This window comes from Crocodylus siamensis, chromosome 5, assembly GCF_052110815.1.
Source record: "Crocodylus siamensis isolate JL-2025a chromosome 5, ASM5211081v1, whole genome shotgun sequence".
NCBI lineage: Eukaryota > Metazoa > Chordata > Crocodylia > Crocodylidae > Crocodylus > Crocodylus siamensis.
Genome location: NC_143399.1, coordinates 17230479 through 17252503, shown reverse-complemented (window position 1 = coordinate 17252503; position 22025 = coordinate 17230479). Strand labels below are relative to the sequence as shown.

Sequence of the window (22025 nt, the reverse complement as noted above, 5' to 3'; positions counted from 1 at the left end):
CTAGTGGGAGAACTGCATGATTTCATTATAGGAGATGTGAAGACATGAGGCCTGGCACCTGAGGGAATACACTAAGAAACCAGAAAGCGACAAAAGTGCAGCAAGTCCTGCAGCTCTGACATAGTGGTAGCAGCCTTTGGGCTGTTTGTGACAGGGGTAGATTTCCAGCGTGACAACTGCAGTAAAACATGTCATAGAAGGAAAACTAAGGGGGCGGGGAATGTCCTGTGCTCTTGATAGGAAAGAAGAGAGACAGGAAAATATTTTCTGAACAGCTCAAGGAAGACCAGCTAGTAAAATTCTGCACGGAGGCAGCAGAACTCTAAAAAACAACTAAAAGGGAATGAAAAAACAAACAAAAAAGACAGCACTGATGTATTTGCTATATCAGTGGTCACCAACCAGTCGATCTCGATATCGTGGAGCCTCTGACAGTTGACCTCAGTCTGTCAGAGGCTCCATGATTGGGAGTGGCAGGACACGCGACTGGGCTGAGTCATTCCTTTTGCCGCCCAGGCCAGGCTGGGTGAGCGGGGTCAGAGCCCAGGTGACTTGTCCGGGAAGTGGGGGGGGGCAAGGTGGGAGCCGTAGATCCTGGAACGCCCTTTAAAAAAGTGAATTCCACCATAAAAAGGTTGGAAATCACTGTGTTATATGAATCCAACTAAAGACAGAAAAGGGTAAGAGCTTCAGATCCAGATGAGACGTGAATTCAATTAATTTTCTTGTAGGGCAAGCTGGATGATTATAAGTTCTCAAAGGAAGTCCCAGATTGCAACATCAGGAGCAACCAGGCTTAACCCAGACCAAGCTCCCTGATTTAGCAGACAGTGGCACAGAGAAGGAAAAGATGCAACTGGAGGAACAATATCAGCACAAGGAAAAGTACAGTCAGTATGAACTGGACCTTGCATAACAGGACAAGATAGAAATCTAGTGATATAGCAAACAGGATAAAAACATGCAGAGAGAACAAATACTAACTGATCAGACCTGTTTGTGTCAGAATTTTCTGTTTATTCCCTAAGTATTTGGGGGTGTTATCTGAAGAACCTACTATTGTTTCTTCTCTGCAAATTGTTTTTTATTTACTGAAAGCTGCTCTGAGCCTTGCTGAATAGGCTAGGATATGAATCTAAATAATAATAATCAAACAATAATAAACTAGTCTCTCAGTTGAAAGTAGAGGGACATCATTATCTATCTGCTGTGTCTTAGAATGCAGAGGTGTCTGTACCAGGGCAGCGTGGGGGGGTGGGGGGGGCGGCACTTTATTTAGAGTAGCTCCAAGAGCTGCTTTAATTAAAGAGCCCGGAGCGTCTCATGTATCAGCATCCCTGTGCTTCAAAATGGAGTCAGGGCACTTTAAAGCTCATTGAACAAGGTTTAGATAAAGGGCCCCGCTGCCATTTTGAAGGGCACTGATACACGGGAGGCTGATGACGTGCATTAACTGCCATGGTCCAGCAGACTCACTGGAGTTACAGTGCATCAAAGTAGCATCCCTGTACATGTACAGACACCCCAGTGACTTGAACTGATCCCTCTGAAGATCAGATTTCTCACCTCCGTATTGTGACTAAATGTCATAAACATACAGTAAAACATGCAGAGCACAAGTTGGCAACTCAGCTCCAGAAGCAGAGCAAAGATGAAGAAATCTCTACTCTAAGTGAGCTACATAAAGTGGTGGGTTGGATCAGGGTTAAGATTTGTGCCTGTGTAATAAGCCAAGGGATCAGCAGGCTACCAGCTGCCTACTGGACTGCAGATCCCGCTTTGAGATGAAGCTGTCTGGGACTGACCCTGAAAGTGGTACATATTGAGGGTTCCCAAAAAAAGGGGAAGCTGTTTAATTCCAGCCAGGGACCTTGTCAGATCTAGCCACTCCCAAGGAGAGAATCAAAGGAACCGAGTTTTTCAATTGCCAGGGAACTGGGTACAAGGAGGCAAATGCCATGCTAACTTACTGACAACCCAGCAGGAATAAGGCCAGGGAACTGCCTCACTAGTTCAGCATGTTAGTGTTGAGATGAACAAGGCCAGAGAGAATGACCACAGAAATTTTCATCCCAGAGAGGAGTGGGCAAAAGGGTCCAGGAGAGACATAATACTTGGACAAAACTATCCAAGTCTGATACAGTGGACCTAGCCACAGTGTTGCCCGATAAACAACTTAACTTCTGACAAGTTACACTGTTGCCAGCCCTATAATTGGTACTTAGAACATCTGAAATCAGACCAACAGTCCTGGTATGCATTGTTAACGTGTTGGCCACTATAATACACTATATAATACACAATACAATACTCAGTCTATATGCCTGAGAAAATACAGCATTCTTCACTTCCTAGAATTAATTCACTTCCTTAGCTTTTTTGTGTATAGACAGATTTCCCACCCCCATATGTCTTCTCTGAAATGGAATATGGCAAAGTGCATGGACTGGAAACCCCTTTGAAATAAGCCCCCTGTATCGATGCGTAGGAAGGTCTTGGCTGATTACATACTTGGGTATGACTCCCAAAAGGTGGGATTCCTATCACTCAGCCTTTTATAGAAACTGTGCAAATCTTACACCGGATAAACAACATGGCATTCATCAATAAAGAGGCTATCTCCATCTGTACTGCACAGAACAGCTTGATTTGATGACACACAGACAAAACTCTAGTTCAGCTCTATCTACTCCTGTTGGTGGTCATATGCTGCTATTTCTGTCTCCCTCAAAGCTACAGATTGTACACACTTTGATAACAGTGTGAGTGCATATTCTGCATTGGGAGTTGGGGGAATACTACAGAACAGTATATGCCAAGGTGAGTAAACTCCACTACCTTTTAATAATCTAAACCTCAATCAATCAACCTTTTTACAGTATTTGGGCAGATGGAAATGGAGTGACACTTCCATCCAGTGGACAAGAACCTGGGTCTCCACACAACAAGGCCCTTTACAGTAGCCTCTGTAGTATCTGAGCACCTTTTATTTAATATTAGTAGCAGAGCAAATGATGTTAAAGGGGAAATGATATTTATTACCAGGCTTTGTGGAGATTTCTCACTTTGGGGAGATCAAAGGAGGAATACACATCCTCATCAATTAATAAAGAATCAGAGGAAGGCCGCTCTGAAGTGCTTTGCGTTAGATTACAAGGCAGTCAAGGGGAAAGAGACTTAACAGTGGGGGTCTACTACAGACCTCCCAACCAAGGGGAAGAGTTCGACCAGGAATTCTTAGGTCAGCTCACGGAGGTAGTGAAGTCTAAGGATGTGGTAGTCATGGGGGACCTGAACTTCCCGGACATCTGCTGGGAAGAGCAGTCAGCCAGGTCTGACCGCTCACGTAGGTTCTTAGCCAGAATGCAGGACCTCCATCTAATCCAGGAGGTGCACAGCCCCACCAGGGGAGATACATTGTTGGACCTGGTGCTGGCCATGGGAGATGACCTGGTGAGGGGGCTGCGGGTGCTCGACCGCCTGGGCGACAATGATCATCGCCTGCTGGAATTACCATCCAGTGCAAGGTGGCAAAGGCCTGCAGCAAAGCAGCAACCCTAGATTTCAGGAGGGGAAACTTCAATGAGCTAAAAAGAATAGTCAGGGAAGCACTGCGGTCCCAGAGGGAGGGGAGCCAGGTGTCCAAGGAGAGTGGTCGCTCCTTAAGGAGATGATCCTCCAAGGCCAGAGGTAATCCCAACGAGGATCAAAGGGAGCAGGAGGGCACACAAGCCCCCATGGCTCACCAAAAGCATCCGGGAATGTCTCCTAGCTAAAAGGGAGGCGTACACCCAATGGAAAAGAGGGGACATCATCAAGGATGACTATACTGCAGTTGCTCGGGGATGTAGGGGGGCAGTCAGGAAGGCCAAGGCAGAGATGGAACTGGGACTAGCTTCCCGGATTAAGGACAATAAGAAGTCCTTCTTTAAATACATAGGGGGTAAAAAGAAGGTTCCGGGTAATGTGGGGCCCCTGCAGGACACGTTAGGAAATTTGGTCGTCACACCAGACAACAAAGCCAACATTTAACGATTTCATTCCCTCCACCTTCCTAAGCAGGGACTGGAACAACCAACCCCCTGCTGGGCCCCCCTCATGCCCCATTGGAGGCACACCTGGGCCAAGGGTTAGTGAGGAACTAGTTAGGGAAGTTCTGGAGGGACTGAACGTATTCAAGTCAGCCGGTCCAGATGATCTCCACCCTAGAGTACTAAAGGAATTGGCTGAAGTCATTGCAGGACCCCTGGCATGGCTTTACAAGCACTCATGGTGCTCTGGTGTGGTGCCAGGGGACTGGAAGAGGGACAACGTGGTTCCCATCTTCAAAAAGGGGAAGAAGGAGGACCCAGGAAACTATAGGCCAGTTAGTCTTACTTCAATCCTAGGCAAGCTGTTCGAGAAAATTATGCTGGCACACATCCATGAGGGGCCAGCAGGGGATTTCATGCTTAGGGGCAACCAACATGGGTTCATCGGTGGCAGGTCCTGTCAGACCAACCTGGTGGCCTTCTATGATCAGGTCACCAAATCATTAGATGCAGGGGTAGCAGTGGACATAGTCTTTCTGGACTTTCGGAAGGCCTTCGACACCGTCTCTCACCCTGTTCTCATTAAGAAACTGGGGGGCTGTGGCGTTGACACCTACACAGTCAATTGGGTCGCCAACTGGCTGGAGGGCTGCACCCAGAGAGTGGATGGGTTCAACCTGGCGGGATTTGGGCAGCGGGGTTCCGCAGGGCTTGCTCCTCGGGCCCGCACTGTTCAACATCTTCATCAGCGACTTGGACGAGGGGGTAAAAAGCACCCTGTTCAAATTTGCTGATGACACTAAGATGTGGGGGGAAGTGGGCACACTAGAAGGGAGCAATAGGCTACAATCAGACCTAGACAGGTTACAAGGGTGGGCAGATGAGAACAGGATGGGATTCAACACTGACAAGTGCAAAGTGATGCACCTGGGGAGGAACAACCGGGTCCATACCTACAGGTTGGGGAACTCCCTTCTTGTCAGTACAGAGGCAGAAAAGGATCTTGGAGTCGTCATTGCCTCCAAGATGAACATGGGCCGGCAGTATGGGGATGCAGTCAGGAAGGCCAACCGGAGCTTGTCATGCATCCACAGATGCATCTCGAGCAGGTCCAAGGAGATGATCCTCCCCCTCTATGTGGCACTGGTCAGGCCGCAGCTGGAGTACTGCATCCAGTTCTGGGCGCCGCACTTCAAGAGGGATGTGGACAACATGGAGAGGGTCCAGAGGAGGCCACTTGCATGATCAGGGGGCAGCAGAGCAGGCCTTATGAGGAGAGGCTACAGGACCTGAACCTGTTCGGCCTTCACAAGAGAAGGCTGAGGGGGGATCTAGTGGCCTGTTACAAACTAGTCAGGGGGGATCAGCAGGCACTGGGGAAGTCCCTGCTCCCCCAAGCACTACCAGGAGTGACCAGGAATAACGGTCACAAGCTGGCAGAAGGTAGGTTTAGGCTAGATATCAGGAGGCGCTACTTCACTGTCAGGGCGGCTAGGATCTGGAACCAGCTTCCAAGAGAAGTGGTGCAGGCTCCTACCCTGGGGGTCTTTAAGAGGAGGTTAAATGTACACCTTGCTGGGGTCATTTGATCCCAGTACTCTTTCCTGCCACGGCAGGGGGTCGGACTAGATGAACTACTCAGGTCCCTTCCGACCCTAGAAACTATGAAACTATAGAAGCTGCTTGTTACTCAAGTTGTTTTTTTTTTGCTGGGGATGGGAACAGAAGATGGTGTTTCATCTTCTGAACCCCACTTCAGTTGGAAAGACACTCTTTAAAAAAAAAAAAAAGAATGTGTTGCAGTACGCAGTGGTTCACAGTGAGATATTTTTCATAATATGGATTCTGAGCATTATTTTCTATCTGCAAATTAGTGATTTGGCTTAGCTTTTCCTGCACTTTCTTTCCTTTCCCTTCCTCCAAGCCTTGCTCTCTGTTCACCCAAGCTCCACTCCTCTCAGGCTTCCCTTTGGGTCTTTGCCCCTCTGGCTTATATTTACTTGTACCCAATCCTGCCATTTCTTTCCTATCCTACCCTTCATAATAAAATAAAAACTAAAATGCAGAAATAGAAAAGATACAATAATTAGTATTGATGTGTGGCTGTTATTGTCCTGTTCACTTCAATAACCATTACAGCTCTTTTTTCCTACCTTGTCTATTTGGATTATAAGCTCTTTGCAACAAAGATCACAAATGCCTATGCATTTGTAGACCATTAATCACAGTGGATCCCCAACCCTAATGGGGACCTTGGAATGCTATCGTAATGAAAGTGAATTACTCTTACAAGCAATAAAATTTAATCCCTGACCTGCAATGCTATGTAAAGAACTTAATTCCAAAAGGCTGGAAGTCCTCTTAAATAGCACTAAGCTCTCTTAACTCAGACTTCAGGTGACAGATGCTGCAAAAGTGCAGAGTTCACCAGAGGTTCAAGCCCCTCTTACTTTCATAAGAGCAAATCCAATAAAGTGGAAGAGGCAATTCAGCCTTATCATTACTGGAGAAAAATCTATTTCCTAACCTCCTGAAGAAACTGACCATCATTACAGAATGATCACCTCCATATGTAGTAACAACATGCCTCATTTAATCTTTCTGGATGAGAAGCGTGGTAGTGCAAGATCATGTTTTGTGTCACATAGAGAATTTTCTATTTAGGAAAAAGGCAGACAGAAATTACTCATGTGAAAGCTACTCAATGCAGTACATTCTAAGCCAGGGGCAGGCAATGATTTTGGCTGGAGGGCCACTTAATGAGTTGTGGTGAGCTTTCGAGAGCCACATGGGTAGCCCTACCCCCTGAGTTGCCCTGCCCCCTGGTCGACATCTTAAGAACAGAAGTCCTGCCCCAAACCCCTGAGCTTTTCCACCAGAAGTCCCTGCCCTTGCCCTGGAAGTACTCGTAGGAGGAAGGTTTCCCATCTTGAAACTGAGAGGAAAAAACAAATCGTATACTAAAAATCAACCATCTATCACAACTTATTTTAATTGTATTTAAAAAATATTTTTGTCCTGATTTATGTGTGTTTGCATAGTGTATTTGGAGACGACTGAATAATAGCTCAAAAATCCATCTTACTTTTGTATATTATGTGGGGGGGGGGGTAAGTGGGGTGTATTTGGGGGCTGTGTGGTTGGGGACTGGGTGTCTGTGTAGTGAGATGTGTGGTGTACTGTGTGGATATGGTGATTGGGGGGGTGGATGTGGAGGGTGGGGAGTGTGGGAAGATGTAGGTGTGGGTATGGTAGGGGTGGAGGGGAGTATGTGTGGAGGCTGTGGGTGTGTAAATTGGGGGTATAGTGGGAAGTAGGGAGCTAGCTCTGTCCCGGCAACAAGGTTGGGACCTATATGGCACAGCATGGGGTCACCCTGGCCCAGCCAAGGCATGGCATGGATCCAGCCCAACCCAGTGCCTATGTGCTGTACCATGTGGGTACATTAGGCAGACCATGTAGCTGGGAACCATGCGTCACAGCTGGGACGACAGGTTGGGCTGGCTCCATCCCGCACCATGCAGGTTCCAGTCTTGCAGCTGCAACTATGTGCTGCTGGGAGGGGTCAGGTTGGGCCAGGCTGGCTCCATGCTGAGCCGTGCAGTTCCTGGCTGCAAGGCTGGGACCCGCAAGGTGCAGCATGGAGACAGCCCAGCTCAACTTGTCCTGCCCCTATGTGTAGTTCCCGGCTTCATGGCCAGGACTGCGAGACGTAGCAGAAGCCAGCTCAGCCCAGCCACCACCACACAGTTCCCAGCGGCATGGCCAGGACCTTGGGATGAAGCAGGAGCCAGCTGGGAACCATGGGGGTCAGGCCAGACTGACCTGGCTCCAGCAACATGAGGTTCCCAGCTGCACAGCAAGGACTGCAGAACGCAAGAACCAGCCCAACCTGCCCCAGTCCCCATGGTTCCTGGCTGTATGGGCATGGCATGGAGCCACCTTGCAGCACATTAAAGTGCCACGAGCCATGGGAAGTCATGTGCCATCAGGCTAGGCTGTCTCTGTGCCTCCATGTGGTGCTCTTAACACTCTAGCCAGGAGCAGCACATGGAGGCACACAGCCAGAGTCCTGTGAGCCCCACGGCGTGGGGCGATCGCCGGTGGTCTCCCCCACTGCCCATTCTTACCTAAGATGGACAGAGGGCTGAGGAACAGCCACAGGGTCACAGCCCAGAAGCTTCCACTAGGCAAAAGCTTATGGTTGGAGCTGGGGGTGGCAAAGGGATGGGGATGGGGCAGGGCCAAGCTTGCTGCTGCTGCCGCCGCTGTGTCCAGTGGCCTCTAGGTCCTACTGCTGGTTCCTCCTACTACTGGTGCCTCATCAGTTTTTAGATAGGCAGCAACCAGAAGGTAATAATTTTCTAATTTTAGAGGGGCCCTTCAGGCTGGATAGAATGGCCTGGCAGGCCAGATCCAGTCCACGGATTTTGCCTGCCCCTGTTCTAACCCAATACTGTAAATAATTAAGTAAGTCCCAAATGCCAAGATCATAAAAATTGGTATATATTACTGACACTACTAACACTAATTATTTTATATTGTACTTATTCCCATGTTGTGCAAAAACTCTCTAAATGGGGAGTTAGAAAATAAAACCAAAAGCTATCATTTTTCTAATAAGAAAATACTGATCTTTCCACAACTGTTTTCCTTTCAGAAGCTATGACTTCAAATACTACAGCATGTCAGTTCCTAACTTTCAGGCTAGAGACAGATATTACACATAAACAGGCTTAAGTGATCAGAAACTGGTTTAAACCTGTGGCAGAACAGATGTTCAGTGAACATAAACCAATTTGAAAATGCCTGAAACCGGTTTAAGATAAACCTGGTTGAATGTAGTATCAGACTTAACTGATTTGGCTCAAACCAGTTTATGCGATGTCTGTCCCAGACCCCTTCCTGCTTTAAGATAAATCAGACTCCTCCAACATCCTGACATGCTCTCTGGGCTAGGTGCGGCTCCCTGCTCCACAGCAAAGCTGGCCCCTCCCCTCTGCTCCCTGGCTGCAGCTACAGCAAGACTAAGTGCTGCTCCCCCCTTCACCCTCACCACTCCCTGCTAAGCAGGAATTCCTCCCTTCCCTCTACCTTGCTGAGGAGGTGTCTGTGTACTAGATAGCAGACCACATGCTGGCTATGGTTCGAGCTGAATCAACAGGCAGAATCAACAGGTAGCTGGTAATGTGCCTCTGTTGTTTTCTTAATGGGGTGATAAACACTGATATGGGTGAAACACTGCTGTCTGCTTTCTGCTGGGCTAATCAGAGAGTGTCCTGCCAGGGTGTGTCCATGCCCCTACTCAGCTCAGTGCTGAGCGAAGGGAAAGGAGGGCTGCCCTAGCACCCCCCAGCTTCTAGCCTGAGCCACTTAAGGTATGTGCCTGTTACAGACTGATTTAACCTAGCCAGGTTAGATTAACCTGCAAAGGTTGAATCGCTTCAGGCTCAGGCTTTTTGGATGTCTGTCCCTAGCCTCAACATCTAGACTGCCAGGATAGAAACCATAAAATGGTGTCCTAATAGGTTATTGTACAACCAAGGAAAACATGTAATGGGAAATATATTACACTTTTGTACACATATACACACATACATTTCAAGCTGAATAAAAATGTCCTTTATTGAGCATCACATTATGATGTGCCGTAGAGGATATAAGATCATACAGCAGTTAACCAAAACTCTATTCATCCACATGAATACAGACCAACGATGGACAAATTGAAAAGAAAAAGCCCCACACAACATAAACAAGGCAAGGCAGAGTGAGTTAGTCTAAGGTGGAACCCTGACCTGCCTTCTGCCTAACCTAACACAGCTAACCACTTATCTGTTACTCCATTAGCCCTTGTACACATTTTTGCCTTATTAAATATCTACCATAGGGAAATTCCTACCGGAAGTAGGCTATGTTGAATTTGAGCTTGCTGGCTTACAAAAAGAGTCTCAGATTGTACACTTGTGACACCAGATGTAGAGAAGCAAAATTCAACTCTGGGGTATTCAGGCACCTTGGTTCTAGGTAGTCTAAGTTCTCTTAATTCTACTATGATTCCCTTCCAAATGCTTCTCCTGCTTCCTTCAAACATGTGGCCAAAAAAATCTCTCTCATTATCCTTCTCCAATCCCTAACCATGTCCTCCACGTAACCCCTCATATATCCCTCTCCAGATGTCTTTTTTCCTTTTTCAACTCTCTCATGTCCCTGGAAACTCACTGCTTCCAACTAAGAAAATGAGCTATAGCTCATGGCAAAGTCTAATGGTTCTCTCTATACTCATTCTCCTCAACTACACAGTTTACAGAATCTCAGCTAACTCATTCCACAGTAAAGGAACACATTTACCACAGGACAGCAGTTAACTTTTCAGCATGAAAGAGGTTAATATTTTTCATCATCATAAACTAGAGTTACTGTTCCTGTAAAGCGTATTCCTGTATCATTATTTAAAACTTCCTTCACCCCACAGCAATAACTATTTTTAACACTGAAAAATTAAAACAGCTCGAGAAAGTTAAAAATGTCTTTTTTTCCCCCTCATTAGAAAGAGGTCGGAAATTGTATCTGATCAAGTTAATCTACCCGTTTGCTGCAATTTTTTTTAAAAAACTCATATTAATTAGGTTTGTGAGAAGCTTCGGGTCACTGATTTGATTCAGCAGAGATTCAGCCCAATTCAGCAGCTGAATCTCCAAATCCGAATCAAATCAGGAAACCCTTTAATCTCTCCGAATAGATTTGGACATAGACACAGCTTTAAATTATTTTTCTACATACTTCAAGGTAGCAGGTGGCTCATGAACGCTGAGATGGATGGAGTGTCCTGCAGGAGTGCAGGGTGGGGGGGCCCAGCAAGCTCAGCGGCGGACCCAGAAGCGGACCAGAAGCACTTCCAGTCCGCTTCTGGGTCTGCTGTGGAGCACGTGGGGGACCCTCCCCCTGCCTCCTACCTCAGTGACTGGTGCCTTCTGGGTCTGGGCAGGGGTCACCCAGGGTCCCCCTGTGGCTGGTCACTGAGCCAGGAGGGCACAGAAGAGAGGTCCCCCAAGTGCTGGGCAGTGGACATGGAAGTAGACCGGAAATACTTCTGGTCCACTTCCAGGTCCAATGCCGAGCATTTGGGGGGGGCGGGGAGGATGGCTGTGCTCTTGTGGGACACTCTATCCACCCCACCACTGCAGCATTCATGAGCTGTGCCTGGTATCTCAAGGTATGTAGAAAAAACATTTAAAACTGTGTCTATGGCCGAATCACTGATTTTCCGGATCAGCATCAAATCTTCACATTCAGCCTAATCGAATTGGGACAGTGTCCTGATTCAGGTTGAATCTGCATCAAATACAGCTCATTTTGCACACCCCTAATATTAATATCCATGTGGACAAACATGATTTTTTTTATCAAAAAAATATCAGCTATTGCTTCACGACTCTCATATACACCTAGATAAATGGGTAAATGAGTCTTATAGAACTGGACTGCATACATCTCCATCTAGTTCCAAATTGAGTATTAACTCCCGTTATTTTTCAGCGGCTATAGCTTCACATTATACCAAGACAGAAGGCTATATACTTTAACAAATACCATCGTTTACTCATGGTGCAGTATATTTTCTGTAGGTCAGATTATAACATACAAAAGGCAAGAAGTGAATTATAAAGGTGTAACACACAATATAGATTACACAGAGTTTCACCCTTCACAGTAATTCCCAATGCTTATTGAAATTGTACCATACCAGTAAAAGACTTGCATTTTACTGTACTAGTAATTGATTCGCATTTCATAACTGATAAGACACCATTCACATATTCCTCCACTTTGAACTTCAGTTTGACTGCAATCTTAGCGTAATTACATCTTGACTCATGACTCGGTCTCAAATTGGCAGGGAACAAATACCCCACTATCAGTGCTTATTCCCAGACTCTTAACATTTCTGACAAAACCAAGGAGGAATTCTATGCCAACCTTGACCAGGTCCTCTCTGACATTCCCAAGCAAGACAGGCTTATCCTGCTCAGTGAGTTCAACACCGGAGTCAGAAGAGACTCAAAGCTTTGGAACAGAATCCTCAGAAGTCATGTCCCCACAACCCCCTCACTATTTTTGCTGCCCTACACTGAATTCTCTCCAATTTGTCCACATCCTTTCTGTAGTGGGGGTGGGGGGCAAAACTGAACACAGTACACCAGAAGTGGCCTCACCAGTGCTGAATGGAGGGAATGATCACTCCCCCTGGCCTACGGGCAACACACATACCAATGCAGCCCAGTATGCCATTAGCCTCCTTGGCAACAAGGGCACGCTGCTGGCTCATATTTATCTTATTGTCAATGGTCACCCCCAGGTCCTCTCCTGCAGAGCTGCTGCCCAGTCAGTCAGTCCCCAATCTGTACTGGTGTTTGTGACTGTTTTGTCCTAAGTGCAGGACTTTGCACTTTTCCTTGTTGAACCTCATGAGATTAATTTTGGCCCAGTGCTCCAATTTGTCTAAGTCACTCTGAATCCCAGCCCTACCCTCCAGCATACCTATGACACCTCCAAGCCTGGTGTCATCTGCAAACTTGCTGAGGGTCCACTCTATGCCATCTTCCAAGTTGTTGATGAAAACACTGAATAAGACCAGCCCCAGGACCAACCCCAGTTTGCACTCTGGTTGCCAACTAGACATTGAGCCATTGATTACTACTCTCAGAGCCTGATGCTCCAGCCAGGTTTCTATCTACCTTACAGTCCATTCAGCCAGCCCATACTTCCTTAGCTTGCCTGGGAGAACATTGTGGGAGACTGTGGCAGGCCAGCAGTGGGTGCTGCTGCGTTGAGCCACCCACCTCACTGCGCCCGACCACCTTCCAGGCTCCAAGTGCCTCCTTGGGGCACCTCACATCTGGCTGACCCGCTTCCTGGAGCACACCCGCTAGCCTGGGGTAAAAACTGCCACCACCCAGAGCTAGGCTTTATTCTGGCTCTGTGCACCCTGGGAAACACAGGCCTAGTAGCCCTTGAGAGTACTTGACTCACTTCAAGCACTTGAGGGTGCTTCTTTCAGTCGGAAGCACAAGTAGCAGTCTCCCTTAGTCAGCCAAACCAAAGGGACCCCAAGGCATAATCTAGACCCACACCCAATAAGTCTCCCACGCTGGTACAAAGGAGAACTTTATTGGTTACAAGGGGTAGGGTTGCAATAGGGTATACAATACAGCAATATCAGAGAAATCCCATAGAGCAAAGTGGCATGGCTGGGTAGCCTTTGATCACGCATCTGAGTTACTGCAAGCTATATAACTAGTTAGCTCTCAAGTAACTTACTCACAAGTATCATCTGGAGGCAGGTCGAGATTCCCTCTGGAGGCAGGCAGTTCATTGATCATGAGTTTTGAGAGAGAGAACAAGTTTCAGATGGTCGAGCTCTCATCTCTCTCTGAGTCTTCCTCATGGCTGCTGCCCCCCACCTCCTGGGCAGTCCTTAACTTATATAGCCCTTATGACCTCATTTACCTGGTCCAATGGAGGCCAGCACCTGTTGGCTGTCAGCCAACCAATTTGAAATGCATCACTAGTTGCTAGGCAGACTGGAAGTTCTTAGCTCTCCAGGGAGCCCAGGCCCCTCACCCAGGTATGTGATGCCAGTCACATAGGCAGAAGAAGCAGGTCCCCCCCCCCCCCCCCCCAGGAATGTATCCAGCGCAGGTTACCCAAAGAGATAGGGTAAGGTGTGTACCCTCTGCAGGGCTCATCTTAACCAAAATTGTCACAGAGTACAGTTTTTGGGGAGAAACAGGGATGGCCTTCTGCCACAGAGACTATATCAAAAGCCCTGCTAAGATCAAGGTACACCATATCCACCAGTCTCCCCGCATCCACAGAGCCAGTCGTCTCATCATAGAAGACAATCAGGTTGGTCAGGCACTACTTGCCCCTGGTGAATTCATGCTGACTGTTCCTAATCACCTTTTTCCTCCAGGTGCTTAGAAATGGATTCCTTGAGGATCTGCTCCATGATTTTTCCAGAGACTGAGGTAAGGCTGACTGGTCTGTAGTTACTTGGATCTTCCTTTTTCCCTTTCTTAAATATGGGCACTATGTTTGTCCTTTTCCAATCATTCAAGACCTCTCCTGATTGCCGTGAGTTTTGAAAGATGATGGCCAACGGCTCTGCAATCACATCAGCCAATTCCCTCAGCACCCTCAGATGCATTCCATCTGGCTCCATGGATTTATATACAATGTGAGATTTTTCAACTGCCAAAGCCACGTACAGTCCTAACACTCAGGGACTGACCCCCTTGAGACCTCATCAAAGAAAGAGGAGCCATCAATGACTCTTGAAAGGAGTGTTTTGAAAACCTTCTCAAATGAGAATCTGTTGCCGACAAAAGTGTTCTTAATTCCATCCCACAACATCCAGTCAGAGATGATCTTTGAATCCCTCCAACCGCTGACAAGGTGAGGGAAGCCGTTAAGTAGATGAAGAACAACAAGGCATCTGGAGCAGATGAAATCCCTGCCAAAATCTTTAGGCGGGGGGAAGAGGACCTTACATCACAGCTCCATGTCCTCATTTTAAGGATGCAAAACAATGAGGAAATCCCGGATGACTTCAGGGATGCCATGATCATGACAATCTTCAAGAAAGGAGAGAGGCTTGACTGTGAAAATTACAGAGAAGTGACCTTGCTGTCCACCACAGGAGAGATCATTGCAAGAACTGTCTCCTTCCACTTTCTGAAGAGCTCCTCCCAGAATCTCAGTGGGGGCTTAGGACATCAAGAGACACAACTGACATGACCTTCACTGCCTGCCAGCTGCAGGGAAAATGCTGGGAACAACATAAACCTCTCTACATGACCTTCTTTGATCTTATAAAAGCCTTTGACTCTCAAAGCAGCTGTTGTCTGGATGCTTACCAAAGTCTGTCACTGTTCTTCATCAGCTCCATGACAGTATGCGAGTAATTGCTCTCAGTAACAAATTTATCACAGATCCCTTTGAGGTTAAGACTGGAATTAAGCAAAGCTGTGTCATCACTCCACTCTTCTTGATATTCCTTACTGTGATGACTACCAACAAGCTTCCAGTCAGATTGGAGCTGAACTACTGAATGGATAGTAAACTATTTAAATCTCAGCCAACTCCAAGCCAAAGCCAATACTACCTTCACCTCACTCATCAAGTTCCAGTATGCTGATGATGCTGTAGTGTGTGTTCACTTGGAAGCAGATCTTCAAACAATTGTCAGCACATTTACACCAAGGCATACAAGAAAACGGGACTGAGGCTTTACATTCAGAAGACAAAGGTCTTCCATCAACAAGCTCTTGACAAGCAGTCTTGAGATCTGGTAGTTCAGTTTTACCATAAGACTCTGAAGAATGTTGAGTATTTTCCATATCTCAGAAGCCATCTCTCACAGAAGGCTGATATCGGTGGAGAAATACAACATCACCTCAAAAGTACAAACATGCAGCCTTCAAACATCTGAGGAAATAGGTGTTCAAAGATCATGACATCAGATCCCAAACCAAACTCATGGTTTATCAAGCAGTCGTGATCCCCACCATTCTGTATGGAGCCGAGATGCAGACAACGTACAGGAGGTACCTCAAGTCGCTGGAGAAGAACCATCAATGCTGCCTGAGAAAGATCCGTCAAATCCAGTTGAAAGACATGCACCAATATTAGCATCTTCTCATAAGCAACCACCATAAGCATCAAGGTAGTGATTATCCAATATCAACTTTACTGGGCCAGCAACATCACCCAGGCATCCAACTCCAGACTCCCAAATGAAGTTTCATTCTTCCAGCTCAGTCGAGGCATGCACTCAAAAGGAGGGCAAAAAAGTGCTTCAAGGATGTCCTCAAGGCCAACTTGGAAAAAAAAGGCAACATCAGCATCAACTCATGGGAGACTGTCACCCAGAACCACCTGAAATGGAGGACAAGTATGCTGAAAAGATCTCAGTACTTTGAAACCTCGCAACAACAGGAGATGGAAAAGCAGGAGTGGCAAAAGCAGCATGTCATGGAGTGAATCAAGAATCCAGAACCAAGCATCCCATATGGAAACATGCCCAAGTTGCAATATAACCTGTTGATCCTGGATTGGCCTTGTCAGCCATCTTTGGACCCACAGGTAAGGCAATCATGGAAGACAGTTACCTTGGACTGCGGGGGATTGCTGACAATGATTAAACTTTGTTACACATCTTGACTGCGATCCTCCTCCTACTACTCAAAATAACCCGTGTTTGCAAATCTGCCTATTACCATAATTGCAGCACTGCCTGTGCACAACACTACCTCAAGGCACCTTTGTTGAAGTCTTTACCCATATTTTAATCTACTCTTAATTTTCATTGTTGCAGAAACCTCATACTGGGATAACTATAGAATCACATTGTGATGGACTGATGCATGAATTACAACCATGTTATAAGTTATCAGAAAAGCCTGATAGGGAGGAATTTGCTTTGCTCACCACAGCCATATTTATATCCAGCAGTAGGCAGGGGTTTAAACTAGCTTCATATACCATTAATTAACATAAGGTACATTAAGGAAAAACACAGATAAAACAAAAATACTAGTTTGCAGAGCCGGCTGCTGATACTCAGAACACAGAAAAGGGGCAAAATGGACCAAGTAGAACACCAGAAACAATGAGCTGACATTAATAGGTCTGTATTAAAAATTAATCTACATTGGATAAATTATGGTGGAAGAATCACTGCACTTATCAGTCTCTACTAGCAACTGACTCAAATCATTGAGAAATAAAGTATGCTTACCAGAGAGACAATGCACACAGCATTCCACTGTTGGTATATGTAGTAGTAGGTCTCATACCATAAGCAGTTTCATGTCAGCTCTTCCTTAGTCTCCATGCTTCCTTTTAAATAAACATGTTCAAAACTTCTCTAAGAAACCATTTCAGTTTAGGGAGTGCTGTCTAAATGATTAAGCATGTGACAGAGCCAAGGCTCAAAGACCCTCTAACCAGCTCAGCTATTGTGCTCATGTGTGACCGTGGTAGCTAGCTATCACCCTCTCCATGTTTCAGTTTACACCTCTCTAGATTTTTAATATTTTTGTCTTGCAGTTACACACTTAAACAGGGAAATGCCTCCAGAACCAATATCTCTAGAATTGGAATGAGGGGTTTTTAATGTACTCACTGTATTTGCCCTCTGTACCCAAAATAATTTGATATTTAATGACTCTTTTATAAATCACTGACATTCTCAGATGAAAGGCCCTTTAAGAAAAGTCAAGTATTGTCATGAATCATCATCATCCAGTTTGCACATTTAGATTTTAACAGTGAATTCCATATTTTCATTTGACTGGGGAATGTTACATGAATGATAGCACATACATATTTAAATTCCTGGGTATTTCTCTGAGAACAGAGCCCTCTCTTTCTATAATCAGGAAAAATACTCGTGCCTATCACAATCGAATAATCAACATCACAGTTCTGTACTTTCTTTTGAGTCTTTGTTTAACCACTGTAGAATATTTTACGAAGTATTTGCACTTGCAAATGTTCTTGTTGCAACTTCAACAAGGTGTTTTTACCTCTTTAAAGCGATATGGAAAGTGGGAAGTCTTGCAGGGAAGTAGGTAGGGGTTTAAGAAATTTTCAATGAAAACAATGCGTTTGAATAATTTTTTCTGTCATCTGGATTTTCTGTGGTTTTGAGGTCCCTGACAAAGAGTTACTCAAAGTCAGAGAACCCTTCCATCCCCACTTTGTCGCCCTCGGTGATTTCTCATTTAATTCAGTTGCCCTGAGCCTAGAAACTTCCTGGCACATGACTGAACCCAAGACAAGACACTCTTTTCTTTACCTCAGTTTTTACTTGCTGTTGTAATGCTGTTGCATTACACTGCTTCATTTTTTTTTAACTTGAGGGCTCAGCACATAATTGACAGATGCAGCGTGCTTTCATCTCAGACAAAGCTGGAAGGAGAAAGAAGCATCTCCAAAAAATGATGAGATACATAAAGGAAGCAGCAGTTTCTTCACCTCCTTTTTGATCTACAAGAGTCTAACAGAATTAAAATAAGCAAATCAGCAAACCTTGATGGAGCTAAACAACAACTGCAGTACTCAGAAGCTAATAGAAACTGAGACTTATGCAATATACTGCATTCTTGACTGGCAGGTTTTTAGTCCGAGATCGTATCAAGTACCAGAGCATCATGGGGGCAAGTTAGTTATGCTCAGACAATTGGGTCAATCTCCCACCAAAGAAAAGGGACGTCATCCCCCGCTACAGGGAGACTGTGTAGCGAGCTGTCTCTGACGCCAGCCATCACTCCCTGGACATCTGCTGTAGACCCTTCACTGAAGCATTGTGGGGGCTGAAGTCCTGAGATTTCAGCAGGCAGAGGGGCAGTTGTGTCCTCAGTATACCTGAGTCTTCACATGGAAGATATCAGCAGCCAAGCTGTTGTCATTACAACACCCTAACATAGGCTTTATGCCTACAATCTCATTACAGAGAGGATTTATACATTAGATAGCTTACCCAATGACAGCAAGCAGAGGCAGATCGAGGATAAAGTCCCCAAAGCAGGTGAGAATCCCCCCTTCGCCTCCACGCTCAGAGACACATCCCTTTCATCTCCTCCTCCCGCCTGCAATGCTTTCCCTGGTATCCCCAGGGCAGAAGCTTCAGAGCCGCTCCTGCCCACTCCAGCTGGGCTGCATGGTGGCTGGGCTCAGCTGGCAAAGCCACAGCATAGGGGAGGGAGTATGTTCCCCCACTCTGCCAGGTCCCGCAGATGATGGAAACCACTGTTATCGCTGCCCTAGCCAAGCTCAGCCTCCAAGCAGCCCAGCTGGAACGGGTGGGAGAAGCTCTGAAGGTTCTCCTGCCCCTGGACCAGCAGAGAAAGCAGCCACAGCAGGCCCCAGGGGACAGGGGGAAGGGGAGAGGAGTGGACGTGCCTCTGAACATGGAAGGGGAGGGAGGACTCTCACCAGCTTTGGAGAATTTTGTAAAGTCCCCAGATGCTCCAGCAGCACAGTCCAGTCTGAAAGGCGGGTGCTGCTGTGCCATTGTACCCCCTCCAGATCCAAAAGCATTTCTCCTGTAAAAATGAGCAACTATCTATGAATGATAAATGAATGCTAGGTGTGGTTCTAACATGACTGCAGCTCATGTAAAGGAGATCAACAGACGAATGACTTGGTTTTCTTGTTGCCTTCTTTTTCTTACATTGCAAAGAGGGGCGCCTGAGAAATCTTTTGAGCAACTTCCTAAAATAAACAACATTTTTTATTGTTTTAGGCAATTCTCTTTAAATGTTAATAGGGCCACAACATGTTGGGAGGAAAGAGGCTGGTAATTAAAGCATCATCCTGGGATTCACAAGACATCTGTTCAGTTCCTTACTCTCCCATGAACTTCCCATGTGATCCTGGACAAGTAATTTAGCCTCCACACTCAGGCTCTCCCATCTGTATAAAATATATTTCTCTGGCTGGGTGGTGGTAAGTAAAGCAGGGAGGAGGGTAGGGGTGTTAGAATAAATACATTAAAGATGAAGAAGAAGTTAAATAGTACAGAAAGGGGAGCCATATAATTACTCTGAGTTACTTAGCCTGAAGACCAAGCTATAACTAGCTGCCAGATTATATCAATTTTTTAGTCAACTAAAAACAACAATTCATGCCAAATTTACCATTTTGAGCACCTAATCCCTCCAGGAAGTTTTCTAAATCATTCTTTCAACTGTAGTGGGCTGCTGCTCCATATGTGTTCATGTTCTATTGTATAACCAGCACAGACAAAGATCATATCAACAAAGTAAAATGTGGTGTTGGTTGAAGGCTTTGATAGCCCTTCATTAGGTTGTACAAATTCAGGTATTTATAAGATTAGTTATTGTTCACTAAGCTTGGAACAAACTCAAATGGTATCACTGACTATAGATACCATACTAATTAACTTCTTATATTTCAGAACTGCAAAATTTTCTGCAATCAAAATAGACTATTTTTTAAAAAATGCAGCTACCATGTAGTTTATCTTCTTTAAATATTTTTTTATGTAAATGCATATTTGCATTTCAAAGAGTGCTCACCTCTGGAAGGTTCCATAATCAGAAAAAGAAATTAAAGCACAAATGTCATATTGCACATTATTTATTTTTATATTGTATATGCTTTGTTTATTACATATATGGTAAGTAAAGTAAAAGGCATGCAATTAAAATATAGCAAAATTAAATCTAAAATACATTAAAAGAAAAATCCTGGAAAAAGAAAACAGCAAAATACAAAATGCTTTAAAACATTTAATTTAAATGGCAATACTCATCACACTACACAGCCGATGAGTATGCATTAAAGAAATAGGGGAAGTGTCCTGGGTCATATAAATATTATTAAAGAACTATTTATAATCTATTTATAATCTTGAGGACAAATATTTAAATAAAACTCTATTATAAACAGCAGTATATATTACCAAGAGCATCTCTTTGCCTTAAGATTCCACCTGGGGCCCAATTCTGCCACTCTTACTCATGCTGAAAAGAGTACAACTACTATTGATCACTATGTATTGAGCTTCCCTTCCTAACCTAGTATAGTTAATATATCTTGACATACTTTGACCTATAATGTAGTAGTTAATATTACCTTACATACCAATATTTCCCTCCCAGTACAGAAAACTTTATTTTGAAACAAAAAAAGCAAGCAGTTATCTAAATTATTGATTTTGCTTCACTCTGATTATTACTATTAATAAATAATAATAATAATAATAATAATAATAACGTTAGATAAATACAACACCACAACCAGAACTGGCCCGTTTGGTAAGCATGTGATAAAGTTATAAACACATTCTAATATATTCAAATGTCATCTAAAAATTAAAAATACTTTGCTTCAATTTAATTTGTTTCCATATTGTTTTCTACTGTGCTCATCCAAATGGAGAATATGTATTCTATGGGATTCTGTGACTGAGTATGGTGCACTATATAGAATTTCAAATCCACAAGACTTTTTGGGGTGAGTTTCATGTCCTTTATTTTCAGAATTACACTTAAAATGAGGGGGGGAAGGTTATATGTCATATTTTCATAAACGGGACTATAAAAAAAATTTTTAAAATTCAACAAGTGCAGTTACCATTTAGAGAAAAAAGTTGGAATAAAAACGCTTTAACTACAGTCAGATGGAGACTATTTGTCCATCTACACATATTTGAGGATGTAATAGGATTAAATATGCCATGTTTAATCAGATGATACCTATGTATGATCATGAGTTTTACTGCATTTCCCTCCATCAGCACCTTTCTTCACAGTACATGCATATTTCTCAATATTAGGCAGGGGGGCATGAAAAACACCCTACTGATGTAATAGACACTGAAGAGAACTGATGTATGTAGAGAGACATTACCAACTAATAGCCACCTAATAATGCTAAATAAAGCTAAGAGAGAGTAAATATTTATAGGATATACTGACATTTGACAAAAATCAAGTGTTATCAAAGTAAAAGGACTAATGATTCTGGAATAATCATTTGAACTAAAGGCTCCCTTAAGTGTACTGCTATATTGTAAGTGCACTTTGGTAACTACACAAAATAAATGTGGTATTCTGGTACCCTGCAGCATATTTGCTTGGTATCATACTGACATCTGCAAGAGCTGGGAATCTGCTGTAAACAAGTAGTAAAAACAAGGGAGATTCAGTGCTTCATTTCAGAAAGTTCTTGCCTAAATACAACTTTTGAGTTTTTTCCCCCCAACACAACCCAAAGAAATCACTTTAAAAAACAATATGCTGTATTATGAAAGGAGGAGAATATGAACTGTACCACATAACTCCAACCTGAAATAGATTAAACATGTTGCCCTTACAGCTATTTGGGATGTCCTCATTCTCCCTCTTTCCTTCTCAGATTCAGATCACAGAAGGCAGACAGCATGTTATAAAAACATGC

General features: G+C 44.6%; 1 protein-coding gene across 3 annotated transcripts in view; it reads right to left on the bottom strand.

The window, feature by feature from the left end:
* PDE4B (phosphodiesterase 4B) overlaps positions 1 to 22025 on the bottom strand; it is a 388611-nt gene that overhangs the window by 259978 nt on the left and 106608 nt on the right. The gene's annotated exons all lie outside the window — the stretch shown is intronic.